This window comes from Canis lupus, chromosome 18 (genome assembly GCF_048164855.1).
Source record: "Canis lupus baileyi chromosome 18, mCanLup2.hap1, whole genome shotgun sequence".
NCBI lineage: Eukaryota > Metazoa > Chordata > Mammalia > Carnivora > Canidae > Canis > Canis lupus.
The window spans coordinates 11,002,447-11,025,059 of NC_132855.1; the positions used below are offsets into that span (position 1 = coordinate 11,002,447).

Below are 22,613 nucleotides of genomic sequence, written 5' to 3' on the forward strand. Positions count from 1 at the left end.
TATAAGCCAGGGGAAATATTTCCAGTATGTTTACATGAAGAGGTTTTGGCATTCTCAAATGGTAATTTCCTATTCTTCTTTCCCCTAGGATATCCTAAAAATATCCCCCATAAGGGATTATTTACTATTAACATAAATTGCTTTCAGCTGTGAATATTAAATGACAAATAATGAGCAGCAGCGATGGCATGCAATGTCTCTTACTAGTTAACCAGAATACAAGTTTGGTCTGGTGTCTAACACAGGTGGGTAGAATCAAGACCAAATCATCAATTAAATATGTGGTAGGATAATTTAAATAAATACCTGAAGGAAGTTAAAGCATAAAGGCCTGCTTCAGCTACAGAATTTAATAGGATATGTAGTTAGGGAAACTGAAACTCTAAAGAAGCTCTCACAGAATTACTATGAAGGTTTCCTTGTCAGCTGGCTAAGTAAAGTTTCTAGAAGGAGTGGAAGACCTATGTAGTGTGTTTGCAATGACAGATGGGGGACCAAGGGATCCATCCAGGTTGATGAGGCATGGATAGTGTGTTGGTAGGGTGCGGTGTGAGGCGCCACAGGGAGAATAAATACATGGTACCAAACATCTTTCAAAATGATAGATGTTATTAAATATTATTTATGAATGTACATAGATGTGGTAAATGCTTAAAAATAAGAAATAGGAAGGACAGACCCCAAATTCTGAATAGAAATTACTCCTGGAGAGGAAGAGAAGGGATATCAAAGAGGAATGGAATTTCTTCAATTATACATTCAATATCTTACTTAAAAAAAAAAAAAAAAAAAAGGATCTCATGGAAGTATGACAAAAGTGATTTGAGTGAAAAAAAAAAGTGATCTGAGTGATGATGGATAAAATAGCTTTCTAAATTACTGTATATTTCAAATTTCTGGAAAATAAATTAAAAAATAGAGAGGTTTGGGCACCTGAGTGGCTCAGTCGGTTCAGTGGCCAACTTTTGATTGCGGCTTTGGCCGTGATCTCAGGGTTGTGAGACTGAGCCCCACATTGAGCTCCATGCTGAGTGTGGTGCCTGCTTAAGATTCTCTTTCCCGGGATCCCTGGGTGGCGCAGCGGTTTGGCGCCTGCCTTTGGCCCAGGGCGCGATCCTGGAGACCCGGGATCGAATCCCACGTCGGGCTCCCTGCATGGGGCCTGCTTCTCCCTCTGCCTGTGTGTCTCTGCCTCTCTGTCTCTCTCTCTCTGTGTGACTATCATGAATAAATAAATAAAATCTTTAAAAAAAAAAAAAGATTCTCTTTCCCCCTCCCTGTCTATCCTTCCCCTCCCTCCCCCTCTCAATCAATCAATCAATCAACCAATCAATCAACAAGTTTGGTTAAGAAGGGGAACAAAGAAATAAGATAAATTCTGGAGTTAGCAACATACTAATTATTCTACCAATTTAATGCCATTCCTTGAATATATTTCACATTTTCTACATCCCTGCTATGCCAATGTTTTTCTGAAATTGTATTGTCCACCCACTAACATCTCTGCCAAAAAAAACCCTACATTTCCTCAAAGCCAACTCAAACATTAATTTCCATATCAAGCCTTCCCTTAATTGCTAAAAAATGTATTTTCTCTCTCAGCACTCTATGTACTTCCTCTGACCCAGATTTAATGGCACTGATCAAATATTACTTTTATTTACTACAGCAATATGTATTCTTATCCCCAGCCAGAACGCAACACATGGTAAAAACCTGCATATGGAGAGTACCCAATGGATGTTTTTTCTGAACTGCAAACTTTGTTGTATTCCAGCACAGTTTTCTTCACTATTTCAGTTTTTCAGAATCAGTCTCTTTTTTAAAAAATGTAAATATATGTGTCATCTATGAATATAAATTTATGAAAATAAAATATGATAATGCAATAGAAGAATATATCTGGTGTGTGGAAAAATTCTAGATACAATCAGACACTGTAGTTACAAAGACTATCTCTTTTAATCTTCAAGACAATTATTAAGCATAAGTTCTGTTTATTTCTCCATTTTATAACTGGAGAAGCTGGGACTCACTAAGCGTTAAGTAATCACCAATTACCAATGACCACAACTAGTTAGTGCAGTTTGAGTCTAGAGCCTTTGCTTTCAACTGCAATCTCTCTCTCTGTGTCTCACATATACATACACACACACACCCACACACACATATCCTACTGGACACCTCTGGGTACCTTTAAAGAAAAATTAGAGCTGATTAAAAAAAAAAGCAAACAAAATCGTTGCAATATCTGATCAAATAACTGATTTCACTAAAAAGGGGGATCAAAATTACTTTACATCTGTTTAGTGATTTAATATCGTTTCAAAGTTCTCACGTCCATCATTCGATTCTTGCAAGTTATTATTAAATTTATTTACACATAATACATATTAATGATTCTCTAACAAAGATCAATACAAATCCTTCAAACATCGCAGAGTAGTTTCTAATTAACTCAACACAGACCTGTTTCGTTACTTTGCCATAATCTATTTCATCCTCCTTTATTACATAATTTGTTTTTACCTTTAGGACTGTTCTGGAGAGTTCATTGCATATTCATAAGGCTTATACATTTTTGCTACTGGACAGAGTCTGTATCTTCAAAGTATTGGTTCTTCATTCCTCACCCTTTCCTTTTCATGAAATCAAAGAAATTTTCCCAGAACTGTAATTTACACATTTTCTCCATGATCTCGGTAGTTGGCTTTAAAAGCCTTTAAAAGCCTTTTGAAGTAGCAAAGTCAGATACTAAATGTCATGGTGTCACATCCTCTCTATATCCTTCATTTAGGCTGAGACTGTCCTCTCAACCCAAAACTTGTTACCTTCACCCACTGCTCAGAGTGGGAGGCAGCACACATTAAACCTCTGCTTTATTTTAGTGTCTTTAAAAGCACCTGCCTGCTAGGGATATTGTGAAGATTATGTAAAATAGCATACATAAAAACATTAATGTTCAGCACACAGTAGTTGCTCAGTATATGGTGGCTATTAATTTATTATTATTATTGCCCTTTATTTTAATAACTTCATTTACAAAATTTATTTTCTCCTTTATAAGCACCATCATATTTTATATTTTTCTGGGTAATAACTTTTTGCCTTCTCACACTTTTCAATCATTCAGGATTAAATATCCTTCTAATGTCTTTTTCATAGTTTGGCTTTTTGTTTTAAAATGTTCCATTTAGTAGAATACTTTCTTCTCCTACTTCAATAAGAGTAGGAGGAATGTGAACTTGAGCGATCACTGCCCTAAATTTTCTACCTTAATATTGAAAACCAAAACATTATACCCTAGAAACAATTCTATATCAGTCAGACAACGCTTTCTTTCTTCTTATGAATTTATCTTCTAAACTGCAATTATATTCCACAACACATACAAAGCCGCAAATAGGAGGATACAGGATATCCTGCAATATGAGGATTAGATGTTGTACGTGAAATGCTTAGGATCGCACCTGGAACATAGGAACTGCTTATCAAAAATCAGTGCTTTGTTGTGGTATCATTACATCTGAGCAATGACATGAACGGAGACCTTAGTGCCTAGAACCTGCAATACTCTCAGTACTTAGGTGGGTGTCTATAGAAGAACTTTTCCTTTGGAGTCCACAATAAATAGGAGCAGAAGAGAGACAAAAGACAGAATGGTGAATGAGAAAACTGATTCTCAAAACACAACATGCCAACTGCGGATTCCCAGAATGATTTGGGAGGTAGTTAGCCTTATTGCAAAGGCCTGGACCCCCCACATGATGCTCAGGGTATCTGTCAAAAAAAAAGTTCTGATAGTTATTGCTTTTTTTTCTTGTCTCAGAATTGGTCTTGAGGTAGCATAGTAACCATCTTGTTTAATTTTTTCCCTTGATATGAGGTTTGATTCATCCAAAATTAAATAAAGATTTCTCAATATCATAAAAGCCATCTACGAAAAGCCCACAAAAAATATTCCCAATGTGGAAAAACTAAGAGCTTTTCCCCTAAGATCAGGAACATGACAGGGATGCCCACCCTCACCACTTTTGTTCAACATAGTACTAGAAGTCCTAGCCTCACAAACAGGCAACAAAAAGAAATAAAGGGCATTCAGATTGGCAAAGAAGAAGCCAAACTCTCCTCTTCACAGATGACATGATATTATATATAGAAAACCCAAAAGACTCCACCCCAAGATTGCTAGAACTCATACAGCAATTTGGCAGTGTGGCAGGATACAAAATCAATGCCCAGAAATCAGTGGCATTTCTATACACTAACAATGAGACTTAAGAAAGAGAAATTAAGGAGTCAATCCCATTTACAATCACACCCAAAACCATTAGATACCTAGGAATACATCTAACCAAAGAGGTAAAGGATCTATACCCTAAAAACTACAGAACACTTAGGAAAGAAATCAAGGAAGACACAAGGAGATGGAAAAACATTCCATGCTTATGGATTGGAAGAAAAAATATCGTGAAAATGTCTATGCTACCCAGAGCAATTTATACATTCAATGCAATCTCTATGAAAATACCATGGACTTTCTTCCTGGAGTTGGAACAAGTAATCTTAAGGTTTGTGTGGAACCAGAAAAGACACTGAATAGCCAGAGGAATGTTGAAGAAGAAAACCAAAGCTAGGGGGCATCACAATGGGCAGAAGACATGAATAGACATTTCTCCAAAGATGACTTAAAAAAAGGCCAACAAGCACATGAAAAAATGCTCCACATCACTTGCCATCGCATTTACCATGTAAATACCCGACTTCAGTTTAGTCAGGATCTCAGGGTTCGGGGATTGAACCCCATGTCAGACTTTGTGTTCAGCGATGAGTCTGCTTGAGGATTCTCTCCTTCTCCCTCTCTTCCTCCCCAGCTCACTCTCTCTCTTTTTTTTTTCTCTCTCTCTCTCTCTCACACACACACTCTTTAATAAATCTCTTTAAAAAAAAAATAACTGCATCTTTTGTGTCAGTCCCTCATCCTTTTCTCCCAATGTTAGTAAGAGAGGTTCTACAAAAAAAAAAAAAAAATAAGATTTTATTTATTTATTCATGAGAGACACAGGGAGAGGCAGAGACACAGGCAGAGGGAGAAGTAGGCTCCTCACAGGGAGCCCGATGTGGGACTCGATCCTGGACCCCAGGATCACGATCTGAGCTGAAGGCAGATGCTCAACCACTGAGCCACCCAGGTTCCCTGGTAATATATATTCTTGTAAAATTTCCATGGACACACGAAAAAAGTTTTATATTCTTTCATTACGAGGCACATCTCTCTCTTTCTCTCCATGGATTTGTGTGTGTATGTATAATCACACACAACACACACAGACACACACACACACATCCCATAGTACTAATTCACAGGTTCCCTTTATACTCTTCCAAACTGCATGCCATTCTTGAGAGCTGGAAACATACCAAATGCCTCGTGCCTACAAATCTAAGCTTGAGCAAACACATCTCTTTGGCTCATCTTAAATGACCGATTACCAAGTTTCTACACTGAATACCTCTCCTAAGGTAATAGCACCTCTTACAGGAAAGAGAATGAAGTATTAAGGGGATCTTAGTGAGACTCTTCTGGCCTCTGTTTCTAAGAAAGTTCACAATTTCTAAGTGGAGGTTTCCCATGCCTGACCGCTACTAACTGGGTCCCACAGGAAGCCGACTTGCTCCAACACTAGGAAGGATTGGATATTAGAAAACTATACTATGATGCAATTATGCGGTTTTAGTACTTGAAAATATCTTAAAGATCATCTGGTCTCTTTCTCTCTCTCTCTCTCTCACACACACATATCTTACTTCCTCCTCTAGACTAAAGGAATCATGCAATTTTTCTCAAGATGTTTTATCCAAAGCTCCTACAGGCCACCAATATGTATTTTACAGTGTACAACATGAAAATGTCATTTTCCCTAAATATAAGTTGTCCAATTTAGTCATCTGTTATACTTGGTAAAAAATATGTGACAAAATAGCACCATATGTGTTTAAACATAAGAAGGAATCCATCAAAATTAGGTCTAGCAAAAATAAGTATAATACATAAGGGAGGTAAATCTATGCCATAAGAAAAAATATTTTGTAAAAGTATTACAGGCATTATTTGTAAGTGTAGGGGAAAAGTAGATGGATGATACTATCTAGTTGCTAATATTTGAAACTGAGGTATCTAAATGAGCCATAGAAAATCTGTGTCTCCTCACTTGAATTGCTAAAATGCAGTATCTCAGTGGATTTATTGTAGAATTAGATTGACCTTTATACAAATCAGAATGTAATACATATGAGGAAGCTACATCAAACCCTGCAACATTTCCTCTTTGGCTTTGCGAAAGAAATTAAGCCCATATTGTTTTTAAATAATGGAAGTAAATACATGTGAGACCACAATATAATCTTAAAGAGAAAATATTTTCTCCTCAGCAAGATACATATATTAAAGTGAACTAGAGGGCAGCCAGGGGGGCTCAGTGGTTTAGCGCCACCTTCAGCCCAGGGTGTGATTCTGGAGACCCAGGATCGGGTCCCACGTCAGGCTCCCTGCATGGAGCCTGCTTCTCTGCCTGTGTCTGTGTCTGTGTCTCTGTGTGTGTGTGTGTGTTTCTCATGAATAAATAAATAAAATCTAAAAAAAAAAACAATATTAAAGTGAACTAGAATGCACAGAGAGAACCAACCCGTGAGTTAGTAAGATACAGCAAATTCTTTTGGAAACAGAATGATGACTGAAGACACTGCTGTATGTGATTGGCATCAAACATCAGCCATTATTCTATCATATCTATTTGATCAGTGAGCAAGAAGTCTCCTAATTTTCAATGAAATTGCAGACCAGTTCTTTATCAAAACTCTGATACAATATACTTGCTAAATTATAAGTCATCTCTTCAATGCCACTTTCACTGTATTGTGTAGTTTACCATGGAGGTACTTTCAGTAAACTAATCTGGTGAGCAAAGCACTGAATTTCAAAAATGTAGAAAACTATCTACAGCAGAACATAGACTTATTTTCAAAAGAAAACCATCTTAATTAAAGATGTTCATTTTTATGTTTCATAGGTAAAGGTTAAATCATGAAAACAGAATAGGTTTCCTTTTGTGATAAATACATTTTTAGATTTCTATGGACTCTTCAATATTAATGAAATATTGTTATCAAAAGATACAGATCAATAATTGAAATGATAGGGTTTTTTTCTAGTATCAGAGATGGATTGTATGTCCCCAAAACATTTTAAATTTAGCTGAAAAAAATATTAACAATAACAATAACAAAAGAAACAAACGGACAAAAAACCTACATGGCATTCCTACATACCTTACAGAGCACAGGGTTATTTTACCCCACAATCCAGTATAACTATAGTAGTCTTTAAGACCATGGCTAATTTGAGATACAGTTAATTTTTTCTCAACCACCTGGGAAAGGTAAGCAGGGTAAAACTAAGACAACTCTAATGATGATCAGTTGTAGAACCAGTGCCCCCAAATGCTCATAAAAGATGCACATAAAAAAAAAAAAGAGTCTGGCTGCAAGCATGATTCTTTCTCTATAGCATCAGGGGGTCATCATATGAGCCAAGCGAAAGAATCTCACAAAGATTCTCATTTAAAAACAAACATCTGGGCAAAGGACATCACTAGAGATCTAAGAATAAGGAAATCCAAAAGGCACATCAACACAACTGAACATGTTTAAATTCATTTGTAATTAAATAAGTAGAAGTAAAAAATAATAAAATATTGTTCCTTCCCTTTCAGATTAGTAAATATGAAAAGACTGATAAAAATAAAAAAAAACTGGCATTAGAGACAGCATGAAGAATATCCATCCCACATAGTGTCAGTAAGAAAATAAGGCACCTTTTTTCTGGAAATTCTATTACTAAAAATATATCTTAAGGAGATACACGAATAAGTATAGAAAGCATTTTAAGCAAGAAAGCTCAGAGCAGCATTTTTTAATATCAGATATTTGGAATCAATCTAAATTTCTATCAATTAAGAACTATTCTGAGTTATCTAAGCTCCCTATTATAATGATCATGAATATCGATGTTGATTTGAGTCTCTGAATTTACTGTTCCCCTTATAGCCATATGCCCCTGCCCCATTTCTCAATAGTCTTTTAGTTAAGCCAGGGCATATGACTAATTATGAACAATGGGTGGTGAGCAGAGGTGATGAGTGACATGTCCATGTTGAAGTATTTAAGAAATAGTGTGTGAACATTCATCTCCTTTCTGCCCCTGACCTAGAAACTATATTTCTAAATAGCATATCTGCAAGACAAATGTTGGCTGAATCACCGAGTCACTAATCGGGAGGTAGGTACTGGAGTCACCACAGATTTTATGAGATCAAAAATCAAACAGAAGTGAGTTGTTAGGGAGATTTGGCAATTTATTAATTACCATTAATAAACGAGACTAGCCTACCCTAACAAAAGCATTTCTAGCAAAAGTGGGATACTGTTGTAAACAAAACAAAATAAAACAAAATGTATGACATTGTCTTATTCATCAAGTGAAAGGTAGTAAGAAAACTATTTCCAGAGACCAATGAGATATATTCATGTTATGAGTAGCAAAACATTTGATAAAATTGAAGACTCGATAACTTGCAAGAGACTCTATACCTAATGAGCTTGAAGCTCTGGGCCGATAACTATGATGACTGAATGAACTTAATAGAGTGTGTTAATTGCTAATTGATGGTGTTTGGCAAGCATTGGAAGAAAAGTGAGATCAAGATAGAGTTAGTAACAAGGAGGGTACTGGGAAGCAAGCCCTCAACATAAAATCCTAAAATAATTATTTTTGTCCTCGGTCTTGAAAACAGAGCTGGGGATCCTTGCTTCTGGCAATAGGATGCTAGTAATCCATGGTGGTCTGTGGTATCAGAATTAAATGATCATCTGTGACTGATTTTGAGGGTATGCCGATTCAAGTGCTTTGAGATGCTGAAGGATGCTGCATGTTTCTGTTACATAATTATTTAAAATCACTGATGAGGGAGAGATATTTCTGCACTATAGAGTTTGCAGAAAGAAAATGACAAGCTTGGGTTTTGAACATTCTGATTTCAAAGCAAAAAAAAAAACAAACAACAACAACAACAAAAAACACACACAAAAAAAAAAAAAAAAAACAAAAATGGGTTTCCTAGAATATTAATGGACAAGTAGCACTGCTTAACTTCCAGTGAGAAGGTAGTGGTAATTACCGTAATATGACATAATGATGAAGTCATAATCTGAATATTAAAAACACTGATTATTTTGGGGGGGTTTTTAGTTTTTGACCAGTGTCTAATCAATTACAGTGTCTTTTCAAATAAAATATATGAGCAGCCTACTAAATATTACTTGCTATGGTCCGAATGTCTGTGTCTCTACAAAATTCATATGTTGATTTTTTTTTTTAAAGATTGTATTTATCTATTCATGAGAGACAGAGAGAGAGGCAGAGGGAGAAGCAGGCTTCCAGCAGGGAACCTGATGCGGGACTCGAATCCCTCAGGACCTCAGGATCACGACCTGAGCTGAAGGCCAGATGTTCAACCACTGAGCCACCCAGGTGCCCTTGTACGTTGAAATCCTAATGCCAATGTGATGATTATTAGGAGGTAGGGCCTTTGGTGACTAGGTCATGAGGCTGAAAACCTCATGAATGACATTGATGCCCTTGTAAAAGAGGCCCAAGAAATATCTTTCATTCTTTCCAACATTTGAGGACACAATAAGAAGTCCACTGGAAAAAGGTCTTTACCAGAACCCAATCATCTGGCACCCTGATCTAGAATTTCCAGCCTCCAGAACCATGAGAAATAAATTTCTTTTGTTTATAAACTACCCAGATATTTTGTTAGCCCTAAAACATTACTTTATTTATATAACAGGAAAAAAACAAGAACAAAAACAACAAAACCAGGTCTGGTGACCAAACAGACTCGAGAATCACAATTGAAGTCATTGCTACTTAATTATGTATAGATTTAAGAGTTCACAGACCCAAAGTGCTTGACTGATGGAGAGGCTAGTTCCTCTTGAGGAATGACCCTGGAATGGAATGTTGAATCTCAATACTGTAAATTTTTCTCCTAGTCTTCCCATAGGTATTTACCACCATTTATTTTGGTAACTGGTACACAGGAAAGATGAGACAGTAAATGAATAAATAAATAAAGATTTTATTTATATATTCATGAGAGACACACAGAGAGAGAGAGAGAGAGAGAGAGAGAGAGACGCAGAGACACAGGCAGAGGGAGAAGCAGGCTCCATGCCTTTAAAAATGTACTAAATACAGAATCAAAATTGGTATTTATTCTTGGAGGCCCCAAATGCCACAATAGTCTACAAGTCAAAATGAGCATATAGTGATAATTTGATAAATGGTGTTTTCATTCAAGTTTGTGTCACAGTGAGCTCAGCGGGCCCAGAGACCCGAATGCGATCACGTTCCCATTTCCTAGATGTATAGTTTAAGTAGATCTACTTACCAACCGGCAGACACTGGCTTCCTACCTCGTGCCACGTGGGCTGTCATAGGGAAGGCAGGGTCAAGCGGACTCCCTTGGAACTTCCTCTCCCTATACCTAAGGCCTAGGCAGGTTAGAGACAGGAGCCGCCAGCAGAAAGCAGGTGGATCTCGGCAAAGAGCCGCGCACTATCCTAATCTTAATCAGGTGCCTGCATCAATTTCAGCCGCTATTTTAGAAACAGCATCCTTTTGGGAGCAAATTATCAAAGCCTCTGAAGCCTGCTGTGCGCCAGTTTCTCTGCGCTCTTCTTCCAGAGTCTGGACGGAGCCATCGGGGGCCGCAGGGCAGGTGACGGGGGCAGGTCCAGGTGTGTGCCTGCCGCTGTCTGAGGCAAGTTCCCCACCTTCCTCGGGTGCCCCGGCCCCTCCCGGCCGCGCCGGACCTCGGGGGCCCTGAGGCCTCCTGGGCTGCGGCCAGGCCCCTCGCACCGCATCCCTGCTCTCTCCCGAGCAGTGCGGAGAACACCTCGCCTCGTGCCTTCTGCTCTCTCTCTCCTTTTCAAAAGGTGACTAAGGGTACAGCTGGCAGGTGGCTGATCTGCTAGAAACCCGACGTACCCAGCCTTCGGCAGGGCGGAGGCGCCTGAGCCCGAGCCCGAGCCCCAGCCCGAGCCCGGGTCCCCAGGGTCACGCCCCGGGCTGCGGGCGGCGCTAACCGCTGGGCCACCCGGGCTGACCCCACCCCCCCTCCCCGCGGGAATTGAACCGATTGATGTCAGTGGATATCGGCCACGATGACAAGCCTCACTTGCGCCGCTCCGAGGGCCTCCCTGGCCGTCCTCCATCCTGTCCCCGAACGGGAAGGGCGCTGCGGGGGGCTCCTCCCTCCGGGCGGGGCGAGGCCGGGGCAGGCGGGGCGGGCGACGCCCTCGCGGTCACAGCGGCCGCACGTGCTCCCGGGCAGGAGCGAGCCCAGGAGCGAGCCCCGGCGGGGCCTCGGGGGCACACAGGGTGGGGGCGGGGCCTCGGGCCTCCCGCACCTGCTCCCCCGCCAGACCTGAGCAAGCGGGCTCAGCCTGAGCCTGCGGTGCGTTCAGGTGCAGGTGCCTGGTGTGCAGCTGTGGATAGGACCACTGCTTCCCCCTCAACAGTGGGGTGGGGGCAGCCCGGGCGGCCCAGCGGTTTAGCGCCTGCCTGTGGCCCAGGGCGCGATCCTGGAGACCCTGGATCGAGTCCCACATCGGGCTCCCTGCATGGAGCCTGCTTCTCCCTCTGCCTGTGTCTCTGCCCCCCCCCCCCCGTGTGTGTCTCATGAATAAATAAAATTTAAAAAAAACAATGGGGTGGGACACACACACACACACACGGAGAAGTCAGCTTTTACCCCACACGGTTGAGTTCTTTGGATCCAAATTAACTCCCCACTTCTCTACCACACTGTCGTCTGCTTAGGTTTGGATCCCAGGGAAATCCTACAGAATGGGACATTTCTTCCACTACATTGATGGCATCGTGACAATTGGACCAGATGGAACAGGAAAAAGAGGTTTTCTTAGATGATTGAATAAGCCATATAGGAGCCAAATTTGAGAGAGAAATCCTATCAAAATTCGGGGGCTAATCACTTCAGTCACGTTCCTGTGATCTAGTTGTTGTGACATTCCCTCCGAAATGACTGGTAAATTATTTCATTTTCACTTTTACTGTTGAAGAATGGGTACAGTGGTTGTAACAGGTCTCTTGGAATTCTTGGGACAATGAGTACCACTTTGGAGTGCGTTTTTTTTTTTTTTTAAGATTTTATTAATTTATTCATGAGAGACACAGAGAAGACAGACACAGGCAGAGGGAGAAGCAGGCTCCCTGCGGGGACCCCATGTGGCACCCCATCCCAGATCCCGGGACCATGTCCTGCCCTGAGCCAAAGGCAGATGCTCAACCACTGAGCTACACAGGCATCCCTGGAGGGCACCATTCTTACTAATTTATGGAAACCCATAAGGTTAAAAGTTTTCAGAGGGACCCAGAGCAAGAGAGGAGCCTGAAGCTGGCCCAGGTTTTAATGCAAGCCAGTCTGCTATGTAAGCCTATTGACACATCAGATCTAATGATGCTTACAGTGTCTAAGAAAAATGGGAATATTATAAACAGTTCTGGCAATTTCCAATAGTAGAAATTCAGTGCAGATACACAGGTATTAGGAATGGATGCATTACTTCATGGTTCTCTTACATAGAAAAAAAAAATTGTTTTTGACAACCACTCTTGCATAGTCTCTCATGCTACATCTGTTTCTTCATGGAAAATTCCATTGACAAGTTGACTGAGGAGGAAAAAAACCTCAGACTTTTATAGATGGTTCTGCACTATATTTCTGGAACCAACAGGGAGTGGCTCTCTGCAGCGTCACTGTTCTATTCAGGAATATTCTTGAAAAATAGGACAAGAGAAGAATTATGGACCATACATTTTCCAGTTTATCTGGACCAAGAGATAGCTCCTGATGGATTGGCAGTGGCTAATGGTTTGACTGGATCATCAGGGACATGGAAACAACTGGAATATTGGTAAGGAGAAGATCTGGAGATGTTCAAATGAACTTTTGCAGTGTGCAAAGAGTATGAAGATCTTTGTATCCATGTTAATGTTCATCAGTGGGCATTCACTGCAAAAGACAGTTTCAAATATCAGATGGAAAGGACATGATGTTCTATTCCTGTCAATCTTATCCATGGATTCATAAAGAAGTGTCCATGAGACTACAATGGACAGGTCAAAATATAAACTTCCACTCATCCGATCCTTTTATTGCTACTCTTGGGTACTTAATCTGTCAACATCAGAGACCAAAACTGACTGTTCCCCCTTGAGTGTGGCTGGATGACTGGCCAGATAGCTTGCAGGTGATTTACATTGACTTTGCTATTTGATGTTGAAGTTACGATTTCCAACAATAGGGGAAACTTAAAGTAGAAGGACACTTTAAAGTAAGAGGCTGGAAGAAAGAAGTGCTCCATTTTAAGTGCTCTCCACTCCTGTCAGCATCATGCCAACCATGGTTCTTCATCTTAGAAACAATAATTCCCAGTCCCGGATTTCTTCTGGAATTCCCAGGACCAGCTTGATCACAATCCATCAGATACACCAGCAGCGACCAGAGTGGCACCTTGTCAGAGGTGTCAGGCCCCTTCTTCATGTTTCTGTAACTCATGATATCTACCTTCAGCTTTTTCCCATTGGCCCCAACCTAGAAGTGATGGCTTCCTCCCACAATTATTATCTCTGTGGTATGTCAGTATTCCCTTTTGGTTTTTCAGTCCCCTCAACACCTTTTTTAACCAATTCCCAAAGTAGTGAAATCCCATCTCTCTACCAACAAGCAAACACACGTTGGAGAAAGCTTATGTATGTAATACATATGGAAAAACCTGCCAGCAGTCAGTCTTCCATTTTTATGACATATGGAGAAACTCTATGACTGTAATAATTCATTTGAACACATATGTCACTTTATATAAGAGACCACACCGAGGGAAGAAAAGTGATATAAGCACTAAATGTGGGAATGCCTTCGGCAGAAAGTTCCATGTCACTATTTATCAGAACACTCATACCAACTATCTTTAGACCTATGAGACTGGTATTGGTTTCTCGAATGTCACAATTTGAAAGACCCAACTTGATCCTCTCTGAGCCATATCTCTCTGAGTTCAGAACCAAAAGGACCCACCCAAAGCCTACTGCATCCTTGCTTAAACATGCTCCTTGTACCACAGATCTTACAACTTCCTGTCCAAATAGCTTTGGGACCATTTTGAAGGCCTTCATGAGTCTGTTCCTCAGGTTTGTCCTCAGTTGATCACAAAGTGTGTAATACCTTGGCCTGTATGATGCGCAAGAGGTGGGTATCAGAGGGAGCTTAGTTGTCCACAGTGAAGTGCCACACACACCCATAAGATGCCTCTCACAGTACAGATGATCCTGGATATGAGAAGAGAGGGGATGGTAGCTTCCAAGCTCAGGGAAATTCACTCGTATCTGTGACAATGCCTATGAATTCAAGAACCAAAATGCAAGCACTCATGAACTAAAGAGAACTAAAACAAGAATGAAATGTTATGAACACTTGAAAGCGTGATTGTGTTCAACAATAAGTCAAAACTTATTATATATCAAAGAATTCATACTCAGGGAAAATCTTATCAAATATGATATTATGGGGAAATAAAGCTTTTAGATATAATCTTATATATCATCTTTCAGATGTGATACTAAACATTTTATACAAAAGATTACAGAAAAAAAATCCAAAAGATTACAGAATATTTTTTATTAATAAGTTCAGTCACTGTGGAATAGACCTATTCAAAGCTATTCAAAAAGCAATTGAATAATTTTAATAATCAGACAATATAAATTAAGCATATCCACAAACTTTCCCTGAGATAGAAAGGATTTGTCTAAAAATGTAGAAATACTGGACTTTCTTGTTAATCCAACATAACCATGACCATAAAATTAATATAGTAAATAATACCATAACTACAGTACATTTATCAATGTTTTCTACCTTAATACCACCAGTATGGCATAATTCACATGGAAATACAATAACCCTTTAGAAGTTTAAACTATCATTCCACAAACCTTTTATCCTATTATGTCTTGGAATATATAAATAGCTTTTGACATTTGTAACTGGATTGTCCTTCCAATATAAAGCTATTATTTTGGTTAAGTTGCTAAAAAGGACTTTGTGTGAAAAATACTCGGTAAAACATATGAGCAGATTGCAAAATTTCAGGGCTTAAATTAGGTTAAGGGCATTGTCAGGAAGTGAATATTTTCATGTTAAGGTTTTTGAAACAGATTTTATTGCAACTTACATTAAGGAAAAGCCTTGAAAGTGCAAAGATAACTGAATAAATGATACACCTCAGGGAGGATTTGAGATTTACCTCCCCAGAGGAATGTGTTAGTTGTCAAAGGGGAATGGACCTGGGGCCACAGAGATATTATGTGGGTTGTAAACTGAGAGAGGCCTGCCCAATCCCATTCTCACACCTCCAAATATTTCCATACATTCCACAGGGTAAGAACCGAAGAGGTTTTGCCTTCTCTTTCCAAGGAAAATTTGTTTACACAAGGGAATAAATGTTACTCTCCATCTCTCAGGAGGAGAAGAGAAACAGCCGTTCTCCTATATAGATGCTCAGATTCGTATTTTTGGGGGTTCCTCACTTAGAGTAGAGAACCAGGCACACACAAAGTCACATCTATCTGGCTTTCATCACATGACCCAAGAAAGGGCATAAAATTGAGACAAAATGAACGAATGCAGTTATTACTATGAGTAATAAGGTATCCCTGCCTCAGAAGCCTTATGCCTATTTTTAGAATAATGTAAATAAATATAAATATTGAAACTTAATAGGTATGACCTTCCTACTTTATACTTTCATATTATATACCGTTAAATTGAGAAAGACTTTTGAAGGCAAGAAAGGACTGAAATGAAATAGATGGAATACCTAGAGAATTATAGATGAGGTTACTGGCACATAGAAATGAGAATAATCGGAAAGATAGGAAGCCTTTTAAGATTATGAGAGAGTCGCACTGCCAAAAAAAACATAAATCTTTGCCTTTAAAAGTCTATAATTGTTCGACGCTTAAAACAACCCTTGACTCCACGGTTCTCCAAGGTCAGAAATTAGACTGACAAAACTAGGCAGCCACCAAAAAGAACAAAACCTAAGACCCATTTTAAATGTACCCAAGAAGGATAGAAAGGAGAAACAACAACAACAACAACAACAACAACAACAACAACAACAACTCTTCATGGTGAATGGAGCCTGAACCCTCAGACTCAAGAACAGCTTTGGAGCCTAATCACCAGAATCCCCACATTCTTAGGGTAAAGGATTAAATAGTATGTACTTGCCAGCAGAATTCTAGGATTTCTCTAGACCAGTGAAATTTGGTGCCTAGAAGTGAAGCAGAAACATTAACTGGTCACCAAATATCCATGTGCTCCCCTACTTTCCCTAACCTCTTTGCAGTTAAAAGAAGTTGTGTTAGGAGTTTTAGCCAATAGACTGTGAGCAAAAGTGACGTGAGTCACTCTGGTGCAGAAGCATTGAGATACAGTTTTCTCTTCCCTGTAATGGTTACCTGAAAGCTAGGTGGTATTTCTACATAATACAAGCCACCTGGAACCCACAGCTTATAAGGAAGCTCCCCAGGAGGACCACTGGACTCACTGCCGATTTTGAGTGAGTGAGAAATAATTTTCATCTTCTTAAACTACTGAAATTTGGAGGGTTTTGTTAGTACGTATTGTCTATCCCTGCAGCTCAATCAGGGGTGATTTTGCCCCTCATAGGGACGTTTGGCCATGTCTGCAGGCATTTTTGGTTGTCACAACTGGGAAGGGAAAGCCACTAGGATCTAGTGGGTAAAGGCCAAGGATGCTGCTAAACATCCTGTAATGCACAGTACAGCCTTCCGTAAGAGAACTGTTTGGCCAAAAATGTTAATAGTGTCAACTGTTAAGGAACCCTGGCCAAGCTTAACCTGATCCATACAACATTTAAATGGTCCATGACATATCCTTAAGTGAAGAAAATCAGATTTACTCTGATCATCTTTATGCAGCATTTTGAAATTGTGCGAATCTTCCTGTATCCACCTGTGCCTGTAATCTATTCTTTCCACACTCTCCAGAGTGATCTTTTAAAAAAATGTAAAGCAGATCACATCACTTCCCTGCTCGAAACCTCAAGGGCTTCAGTCACACTCATAATAAAAACTCTATTCTGTACCTTGGCCTATGAGGTATCTGCCCTCCTACTGATCCAATGTCATTGCCATCCTTTCAATCTACCTTCACAAGGCTTTATACAGTGCTTCTAACTTGCCGAGTACATTCCTGCTGTGGAGAGTTGAGGGCTCCGCTCCTAAGTGTCCTCCCTAGAGAGGCTTTCCCTGATTAGATCCCACCTGCAGTCAATCCTTATGCCCTTTATCTTGCTTCATTTTCCCTCACAGAACTTAGGCTTAGCTGAAATTTTGCTGGGTATTTCTTTGTTTGCAAATCTCCTGCACCAAAATTAGCTGCACAAATAGAGGTTTAATATTTTCTCCACGTCTCTGGGGCTACAATCATGGCTTGATTTTAGTAAGTACACAATAAATACTTGTTGAATAAATAACTAAATGGATATAAATGTTTTGAGGGATACCAGGAACTATGAAAAATGTTAATATTGTTTACCTTTGGGTTGTACAATTTCAAAGGAATTTCACTTTCTTACAATTTTATTCATTGTCTCATTTTCTACCTCTAATACTTTATAAACCAATTTTTATTTTACTAATGTGACTGTCACATGTAAGAGGGTTGAGTTTTGGAGGCAATTTCATTATTATATCCATGAAGAGAGGAATTATGTAATAAATCTGGCTTGTTATATACTCTCTTGAAATCAAGTGGAATAGTGCAGATTCCCCTAGTTTTATATTTTAATAAAGACTTTTCTTCTGCTGGATATTAAGTACATTTAAGGAAATACAAGAGTAAGAAAAATTTCCCTAATACTTCAAAGGATTTCAACTCAAAGTAACAGGATCAGGTTAAAGGAGAGTTCCACAAATAACATTTGGCTATAAAATAATAAGGCTCCTACTCAATCTCAACCTTCAGAACAGCTCTTAGAAACTAAGTACACTCCTATATTCATCACTGATGGGCTCTCAGTGAACTGCAAAACAATGATAAAGAAAATATGAATTTGTTCTAATGAGAAACTCCAGATACATCCACATTTGAGATAATTAAAAAATAATGGACACTGAGTATTGAGAAAAATATTAATCTTCACTAATGAATGAGACCATATTCTAATGTTATAATTAAAATGTCTGTAGTTTCTTTTGGAGATGATGAGCATCAACAAAATAGAAAGATTTAAGATGGGCTTATGAAAGTCTAATCTAAGTGTATCTCTGAATAAAAATCTATAGTGCATATGGGGAGTGAACAAAAAAGAACAAGCTTTCTTAATATACTAGAAAGAAAATTTTTCAAGGGGTTAAAACCAACATTGAAATTAAAATGTTTCCTTATAATCAGTTTTAATAAAAATGGTATCTTTGTTTAAAAGATTTATTTACTTATTTGCAAGACAGAGAGAGAGAGAGAGAAAGAGCGAACCTGTGGTGTGAGGGGAGGGACGGACGGAGAAAGTCTCATACTCCGTGCTGATGTGGGGGTTGATCTCAGGGTTGTGAGAGCTCAGGTTGTGACCTGAGCTGAAGCCAAGAGTCAGATGTTTACCTGACTGAGCCGCCTCAATAAAAATCATATTCAAACAAATAATTTAACAATGAAAACCTTTCAACTAGTATTATTTAAGTATCTCAATCAGTGCATTTATTTTTTCACTATGTCCAATAGGAGAGGAAAATACAAATGGCCAAACTGGAAAGCACTTCAAATTTAAAAAACTAGATACTGATAAAAAAAAAAAAAATTGGTACAAAACTTTGGATAAATGCTATCCATATTGGCACACCTATTTGACTTGTGTCTTAAAGAATAGGGCTGACTAAAATACTGAGTCATAAAAAAAAAAAAAAAACAACCACATGTATCTTAAAAAGATAAAATGCCTATTCATATAAATGGTCATTCAATCAAAATAGTGCAAAAAATATTGAGATGTTATATCCAAGTATTTGGAGGGTGGATAATGAAATCAAGAGCAATAATCCATAATGTGGCAAAGTTATATTTACTAGATATTCTTTTACTTAATAGCATTATCCAGTTGAAGAATGTGACTGGAACAGAATACAATAGATATTTTATATTAAGGTTTTATTAACCATTTTTGAAATGATACTCTTGATATTTGACTTCCAAAATTAATGCAAATTGGTTTGGATATGAACATGATCCTGTAGACAGGGAATGGATTTTTATATTAAGCAAAAGTTAACCATAAATTAACATTAATGGAGTCCATTGAATATGGCTCCAATTAGCTAACATAGTAGTGAACGTATGCATTGGAAGGCACTGAATTTAATGGTAAATAAAGTATTTAATTGACTACTTACTAACAGGTAAAAAAAATGAGCTTTAATTACATTTGCTGATTACGTGAGATTGGAAGAGTAGTGAAAAATGACAAAGTGTGCTGGGTTTCAGCAGGAATGAGATTTTAGGTGTGGGGGACAGGTGCTTTAGACACATGTTACTTAGAATCCCATCTCAATGAGTTGATATTTGAGTGTTTTGTTTATTTATGTTGTTTCTCCTAAAGCAGTGACTTTCTTTGCCTGAGAAAAGCAGCAACAACAAAAGAGTGGGCAGATTTAGGGATTCATGGCTGTTTTTAATTCCATATTTTATAAATTCACGAAAATTATTTTAACCTGGAAGCTTCTGGACAGACTTTGAGAATGGTCAAAGAGGATAACCATAAAAATATGAAATTATAATTTGATAATTTATTAATTCTATACATATTCAATGTGCTCTTCATCTGTGCCAAGCGTTATTCTAAGACTTTAGAGTGTGAATAAAAAAAAGATTAATTTTTGCCCGTGTGAAATTTACATTGTAGCAGAATTACTTCCTTCCAGATTTCTTTCCTTCCCTCAATGACGCTATACAGGCTTTTAGATGAAAGCAAAGTAGCCGTTCTCCATGCTGTCAGATAGGAGAGTGGAGGAATAAACTCAGCATTTATGTAATACCTACTGGTTTTCTGTGCTGCATCTGGGGGCTACAGAGATGAAAAGCACCTATAACTACTGGGAAAGTATTTAGGGGCAAAAAAATTGAGAGGTACTACCTGAGACTCGTTGAAACTTATGAGACAGATAGAGAGAGGCCTGGCAGGAGGGAATAGTGTGTGAAAAGACACCAAGGCATGAGAGATGTGACATAGTTTATGAATGTAAGGAATGGCAAGAGATGAAGGTACACGACGGCCAGATCATAATGAACCATGTATATCAGGCAAATAGGTTTAAAGTACGACCAAAAGGGACTCACTGAAGGATTTGTAACTGGGAAGTATGATCACATGAGTGTAAGGCCCATGCTAGGAAGAAGAAAATGAGCCTAGGTACAGGGAAACTGATGAATCTATTGCCATAGCCCTGGAGACAGATGAAAACCTGTACTATCTAAAATGGGAGCTCCTACTCACATGTACCTATTAATGTAAAGTGAAATTAATTCAAGTTAAGTAGAATTCCAAATTCAGGTCCTTAATCATCCTAACCATGTCTGAAATAGCATTTAGCTCAGAATATTCCCATCACCTACATACATTCTATGGAAGCACTGGGTACCTAATCCTGGACAAGAGTCACCTCCTCTGGGGAAGAAATGAGATCAGACGGATGGAAGAAAGGTGGACCCTTCAATGAAAGAAACTTTAGATTATTCAGTGTATCTCTAAGTTTTTATTTTTTTACACCAAGAATGTAACCATGTGCCACTTGTGAAAGCTGAAAAAAAAAATCAAGTCCTAAACTTGCTAGTTATTGAGAGGATGAAAAGGAAGGAACAGGCAGAGATGTAGACTAAATCTCTCTCCAAGTTTTATTGCCTATTTCTAATGCTCCCTATTTGACCTTGGCCAGAATTTAGGGAATAAACTCTGAAATGTCAAATACTTACTAGTATTTAATGAAGAATATTTACATTTAATAATAAAACTATTTGAGGTTATATGATACTGAATTTATATTTATTACTCTTATTACTATTATTACTTACAGGGGAAAAAATCAACACTCAAAGGCATGAAATTACATGGACCATGAACTATACATGAAGAAGATTTGGATAGAAGACAGAAGACTTTCTTTTTGGTCAGGCATTTCATCCACCTAGAAAGACTGTTGAGGTCTGAGTAGAAGACTAGTAGAGGTAGTTTTGCCATTGGAGAAAGACAGATATGCAACGCTATGTAGCAGTGATCAGCTGAGCAGGGTCACATTGTACACAGAGGTTGACCTTTCCATGGCTATGGGAGAGAACATTGGTTATGAGCCTGGTGCAGGATTAGAGTAGAAATGTTTGGCAGATACAATGATTGGCCTTTTCTGGTATTTTAACATTTAAAGGCTACAGATCAAACATAGGAAAAAAAGAGAGAGAAAATCAGATAAATCACCTCCTTTGAAATAAGGAAAGGAAGAAGAAAAATTGAAGACAGAAATATCTTTTCACATCTAAACAATCCTTGCTACTAGATTTTCAATGAAACTAAGCCTATGGGTCTCAGTCAATGGTGGAGGAAGTGAGGTTTTATTCCTAGTCACTGTTATTAGTTTTATTCCTTTACTTCTACCCATACCTATTTCTATCTTATATAATTTAGGGAGAGAAAAAGATAATTCCTGTAGTAGGCTGCAGTCTTTTAGAATGTGTCCTTTGTTTCTTGCTAAGAGGAAATCAAATGCAAAGAAGAAAGTTTCCCAAGTTACTAGCTCAACATAAGTGAATGGAAAAAAAAAATAGAAGCTTTTCCTTCAAGTGCCTAACATTTATAAGCAGAAGGATGAATTAACAGAATGACAGGTGTTGGGAAATGACAAAGGAAACAGATTACTGATGGGAATCAAATTACTTAGTCTTCAGTTACATTCCAGGCATAAATAAAGTAAAACAATTAATCTCTTATTTCTGCCACCTGTAAATCTGCCAGGCATTGCATGCTCAATAGCATTAATGAATTGCAGTGGAAAGACAGGGCCTAATTTTTCTCTACTCTATAACTCCAAAACCACCATATTTGACAGCTGGAATCATCTGCTGTAATGTCTGTATGCCAGTCCACGAGAATGGCTTATATCCTGAAGAGTTCTCTCAATTTCACTGAAAGGGGGTAGAATGCTTTAACATTCATCATTATGGAAGAGGAAGAGGACATGATCTCACGCCCTTAAACTGTAAGCACTAAGATGTGGCTTATTTCTGGATTGTAGGGCAAGAGTAAGGATGCTCCCATCCTTAGTGAGGATGAATTGGAAAAACCTATCCTCTATCTTCTGCTGTTTCTGTTTGTTAAAAAGTCAGTAAATATAATGA

The 22,613-nt window shown here is 38.5% G+C and overlaps 1 long non-coding RNA gene across 1 annotated transcript in view; it reads left to right on the top strand.

Moving 5' to 3' along the window:
• LOC140609443 (uncharacterized) overlaps positions 1-22,060 on the top strand; it is a 43,757-nt gene extending 21,697 nt beyond the window's left edge. The window contains exon 4 of the long non-coding RNA XR_012011276.1: positions 21,299-22,060. This is a non-coding gene — a long non-coding RNA (uncharacterized lncRNA). The remainder of the gene's footprint in view (positions 1-21,298) is intronic.
• Positions 22,061-22,613: the final 553 nt, after the last annotated feature.